Below are 6,337 nucleotides of genomic sequence, written 5' to 3'. Positions count from 1 at the left end.
CAAAAGAAAAATCCCGGAAGTACAAGGTCAGTTGACACAGGTAATACAAGAATTACATATTTCAGAGGACACTCGCACTCCAATACGGGAAGAGGGACATAGAAATACGGAACAGCCACAAAATAATAACACAGGACACTTCGGAAGTTATGAAAGAAATTGGCAAGGTACACCGAATTTTGAGATAGAACCGCCGAAACGAAGTAACAATGACTGATATGCGACTCGCCGACATGATGATTTTGGTTATAAGCTGTTCAGTACTACACGTAAATTGAAAACGTTTAAGAATTCTGGCAACGACATTTATCCCCAAGCATGGCTCCATCAATTGTTTCATTGTTTTCCTCCCAACTGGTCATTGGAGCACAGGTTAGAATTTATATGTGGTACTTAGAGAATGAACCAGCTGTAAGGATGCGATCGGTCATTCACGATTGTCACAGTGAAGGTGATTTTTACCATGCCTTCCTCTCAGCATATTGGTCTCAAGCTACACAAGACCGAGTAAAACATAGCATTGTAATGATGAAACATTTTGAACAATCTGAATTTTCCAGTTTTGTGAAATATTTTGAAGACATGTTGCACAAGAATCAATACCTGTCAAACCCATACAGCCCCTCAGAACTCATCCGCAATTGTTTAATCAAATTGCCTGAACATTTACGACATATTACTTTGGCAGGACGTAGCAAAGATGACATTGAAGCTATTCAGGGACTGTTACAAGAATTGGAAATTGACACTGACAATCGCGGAACTCGAAAACAGGAGCACAACAATCACAGGTCACATCCGTCACAATTCCGCAATGACAGAAATAATAACTGGACACGACAAGGATATTCTTACAATATAAATCGTGACCAAAACAGACACCACCCGTATGACAACCGTTGGCACAGTAGTAAGAATTACAGGGAAAGATCACCTCCCCGCGGTAGTGACTATCACAGAGACAGTCGGAGATACAGACAATATGGGTACCAAAATAATTGTTAACAAGGGAGACAGAAAAACTTCAGACGCAACGGTCCACCATGCAGTTACGATTCCGGGCGAAATTCTCCACCCCATGACCGACAAAAAAGAAACTATGTAAACTACCGACAAAACGACAAACCTGAATTTCATCAGAACTGGCGGGATTCAAACAGGGCAGGGCCCTCTCGACATAGTGAATCTGTAGAAGTTAAATCTCCAAATCCCAATAACGACACGCGCCAACAAAGAGACAGACAATGACCCGCACCGCAGGCAGCGACGTGCGCCAGCTGGCTCAGAGTAAAATAACATACACGCTAACCTTGAGAAAAATTTTTGCATTCCTTACCTATGTATACAACATGATAATTGCTTTGAAGCTGAAAGTCTGCGCACTATAAAGGGTAAAAGATTGCACCACATTTAACATGTAAAACCGTTTATTGAGAGATAATTTGCTTTTTACCTTAGCCTTTGCTATAAAATTTTTCACTTCACGTTACTAGTACGCTTTGTCAGACTTACAAACTGTTAACATGCAACAATTTTTTTAAGTTAACTATCCAGTCTAGAACCTAGGGAACATATTTAGACAGTAATTACGAATGTATTGTTATAGTGAACAGACGACACAGTGTTATTGTGTGTGTACATTCTTGCTTGTTAGTTGTACGATTACATAACGACTATAAGGCTAACATACTTAGAACATATACCAGTACTGCTAACGAGATTTTAATGCAACATTTTGGTTCACTTGAGAATACATTCTGGATTTAAAGTACTTTCTGTGAGATTAAAGATGACTTAGAATTTGGCTTCTTTGACAGCTACACAATTATATCACGACGCTACTAATGTGTGACACAATTTACATTGTTGCTTTAGTGGTGTATCTGTTTTATCTCTGCACAGTTTCTCTGAATTCTTCTGGAAAGGAAAACATGTTTTTGTAGTAACTTTTGTGGTATAGCTACAATGAGATAGCCTTTTTCGTAGCACAACAATATGTTACAGTATAGTACTTTCTTTATCACGGTAATGTAGGTAATAACTACGATATCTATACGCATAGCATTTCACTTTTGTTTATGATGAGGTAAGTACATTGACTTCTGCAGAACTTAGCTTTCGGAGGACGATAACTACGACACTTCCACAGAAATACCTTACAGCAAGACGCACATTTAACGCTATAGGACACGTATCTGAGTGATTAATTTTGTTCTTAAAACATTTATTTTTAAAGAATTTTGAATTACAAGGATACAAAGGTTTTCCGTGATACATTTCATTCCATTGCTGTAATCTGTAACACATGAGTGTATAATTACATTAATCCTCGGGGAGTACACGCCTACTTTGTGTACCATGTGTTTGGCAAGCACAAGGAGCCCTAGCTAACATGGTATTTGCTTATACAACTTTACACATCGGTACCATATTTCTCCAACACATAAAATACACAGCTCTCTGATCATTTAACTGAGAGATGCAAACATTTCTTTTACTACATCAGAGACAGATGTTTACGTAATTACACAGTTGGATAACTTCACACTTATGAAATTGTATTTTGTCTGTACTGTGTGAACTGTTCATAGTTTATCGGAACCATTGTGATACTATGAGAGCTTTGAAAGATGTGTTTGGTATGGGGTCATGATTTTAAAGTACGATTGAGGTAGATGACACTATTCAAATGAGCAGAGAATTTTTTTAGGTTTTGAAATTATTGCAGAAAGCTACGACGTTTTTGAGATTTGACTTACGTGTTATGATGTTATTATTATGACGATGATATGTATTATGCTGTTGTGGGTATATATATATATATATATATATATATATATATATATATATATATATACCCACAACAGCATAATACATATCATCGTCATAATAATAACATCATAACACGTAAGTCAAATCTCAAAAACGTCGTAGCTTTCTGCAATAATTTCAAAACCTAAAAAAATTCTCTGCTCATTTGAATAGTGTCATCTACCTCAATCGTACTTTAAAATCATGACCCCATACCAAACACATCTTTCAAAGCTCTCATAGTATCACAATGGTTCCGATAAACTATGAACAGTTCACACAGTACAGACAAAATAATATATATATATATATAATGACTTTTGAACACTATTATGGTAAATACATTGTTTGTTATCTATCAAAATCTTTATTTGCTAAATATGCCTATCAGTAGTTAGTGCCTCCAGTAGTTAGAATCTTTTATTTAGCGGGCAGTATTGGAGCTCGCTGTGTTGCAGTAGTTCGAGTAACGACGATTTTTGTGTGGTAAGCATTCATGAAAGGTATAGGTTATTGTTAGTCAGGGCCATTCTTTTGTAGGGATTTTTGAAAGTCAGATTGCGTTGCGCTAAAAATATTGGCTGTCAGTTTGGTGTTGATCAGAATAGGTAAAGAGCGAAATGTCTGAGTACGTTCAGTTCTGATCAACTGTTTGAAAATCAAATAATGTAAGAGGTTTAGCAGCAAAGTAATTCAATAATTTTTCTAAGGGGACGTTTCACATTTACTTTTAAAAAGACGACAGTGACCGAAATCCTTGCCGTTATTGTTCGTTACTCAGGTTTCTTTAGGTTCCAAAATTTGAATCTTGTGTTCCTTTAATGTATCTCACAATTTATGAATTTGACTAGCTTACAAAAGTGTTTATGTACTAAGTGTTCCAAAAATTGTATTTGTTTTGGCTTTCAGTTTGGCAGAAGACTCAGGCTGCCTATGTCCAATCACACTGCATTTTGACCTGGCGGCCCCAGGATGTGAAAGACCAGCTGCGCCAGTAATACTGGCGGTGGATTTTCCACCTGGAGTAATACTGTAACTGTCAAAATGCTCCGTGACTTTTGTACCTGGGATCAGGTTGAATTGAATAGACTCATTAGTGAATTCAGAGAGTTAAGGCTGGAAGGGATAGTTCCAGAATATAAATTTCAGCCACACCACTGGTAAACAGATACCAACCACTTTGCCACTTGCTACAATACAGACACAAAGGGAATCTGGTTTTGTTTAGCTTTGGTCTGGGACTGGTCATTCTGTATTCGCAGCTGTCCACCATATCTGATGGAAAGTTCACTGCCCGCCACCTGTGACGTCCAATGCCCTAAGCAAGGTCGGCTTCTTAGACTTTTAGTTTCAAAATCTTTAAACTTACTTACTATTTAACTTACTACTTTATTATAGGTACAAATAACATGGAGTCTAGATAAGTTTGTAACACCACAGCTCTAATGCTGTACGGATTTATTTTGCTTTTGTTTCATTTAATGTTACATCATTGAGCTTCTGTAAGTGTGTTTGATAGAATAGAGAACACAAAATTGTATACTCCTTTCTTTGTTAAAACTTTGATGTCATGATTTGATTGTATGCTGTGTAGCACATCTGTCATTTATATTCTTTGTCCCATTTGGAGGGAACAAAACTTACTATATATCATTGTAATTTCTGTGTGAATAATTTTTTTTAGAAATGTCTATATGTGCAAATATTATGTTTTGTTTAAAATGATTATTTGCTGTTACGTAAACTGCTGATCCTCACTTGGGGTTCCTAGTTAGTTTGTATGTAAAAGTTGTTGTGGTTCCCCTCGGGAACGGAACTGTGTAGCGCGCGCAAATTGTGGTTGGCCTATGTAGAAAAGGTGCAACTGATACTCAGTCGGGGACAAGCTACGAGTCGGGGACGAGCTATGAGTCGGGGACGAGCTATGAGTCGGGGACGAGCTACCAAACTGTGCACTGCCATGTAAATGTTGCATATCGTGCTGGTTCCCAGAGAGGCTTTTCCTGCCGCTTTCCAATGCCTCGGATGGATGGATAAATAGCTGGAACTATTCTGGCATTTGTATCTGTCGTCGACACCAAGAAATGACAGAGTCCAGCTATTCTGTCTACGAATCCACCTACCAACATGCAGTTGCCACCATGTTGCGCAATCACTGTAACGTAATACTATAATGATGTACAGTGAAGGATCAGCTTAATGGATGTGTTAGTGTGTTAAAATATAAGGTAATTTATATCTAAATTTATATACCAACCTCGATTTTTCTCCTCATCATAACACCTCTCAGGTTCCTGTCCGTTTGAACTAAAGTAATTGCCCGCATCTCGTGGTCGTGCGGTAGCGTTCTCGCTTCCCACGCCCGGGTTCCCGGGTTCGATTCCCGGCGGGGTCAGGGATTTTCTCTGCCTCGTGATGGCTGGGTGTTGTGTGCTGTCCTTAGGTTAGTTAGGTTTAAGTAGTTCTAAGTTCTAGGGGACTGATGACCACAGCAGTTGAGTCCCATAGTGCTCAGAGCCATTTGAACCATTTGAACTAAAGTAATTACCGAGTGTCCCTACTGAAAGAACATTTATGACCAATGTTATGCTAATTAATGCCTCTTGAACTTAGTAAAAAGAAAGTTAAAGTTAATGTGGCAAGAGAGTGAGTTAAAGTAAATGTTGTTTGCTGAAAACAATTTTCCTATTAAAACTGCCTATTAAAGTGCTGTTGCCAACTGCAAAATTAAAAGTTCTTAAGACTGAGGCTTATAAAGTTTTGCTTAGCATATGATCATCTTGATATCTGTAGTAAATTCAGAAAGGTGAGTCAGTTTCTTACAATTTTGTCAACATTGTGTTTCGCTGTAGTAAAAGTGGAAAACTGCAATAGTAGGAAATTATATGCTCATGATTGCTAAATGTTTGTCTCTCTTGTGTATTGGAGGTGCATATTAATCGTATAACTGGATCCACGGTTTGTCTATTGTGTTAATGCTGAGTAACAAGTATGGGGAAGACCATTAATTATAAAAATCATAATTTCTTTCTTCAAATGATAGTGAGAAGCAACCTTTCAGTGGATTCCAATTAACTTTCATTTTAAATAGTAAAGTATTTAACTGAGAGAGACTTAACCTACATCTAATTAATGATTCTGCAGTGAATAGTAATAATAACGTTATAAAGACCATTCAGTTTTTTTAAGCCCTGAAAGTGATAGTGTTTTTCTGTACCAGTTATAATTTTGCAAATAGTTTGTGCTCCTCTAACTGTTAGTTTCAATCTTACCGTAAACATACGTATGTGTCAGAGTTGACTGCACTCGCGTGTGACGAAGTATAGGGTGTGTTTATCTATTACAGTTACTAATGACTATTTTCTTGAACGAGAATGTTAATCATTCACTTGCCTAGTGAGGCTGCCGACCGTTTTCGTTATCCGTTAAACAGTGCAGATAATCAAAATTTTGTTTGTCACTGTTCAAATATTTACGTAATTCTGACTTTCATTTCCGATAAGCCACCTCCGTTAGGAACAACACG

This window comes from Schistocerca nitens, chromosome 6 (assembly GCF_023898315.1).
Source record: "Schistocerca nitens isolate TAMUIC-IGC-003100 chromosome 6, iqSchNite1.1, whole genome shotgun sequence".
In the NCBI taxonomy this organism is placed as follows: domain Eukaryota; kingdom Metazoa; phylum Arthropoda; class Insecta; order Orthoptera; family Acrididae; genus Schistocerca; species Schistocerca nitens.
This window is presented reverse-complemented; position numbering follows the sequence as displayed.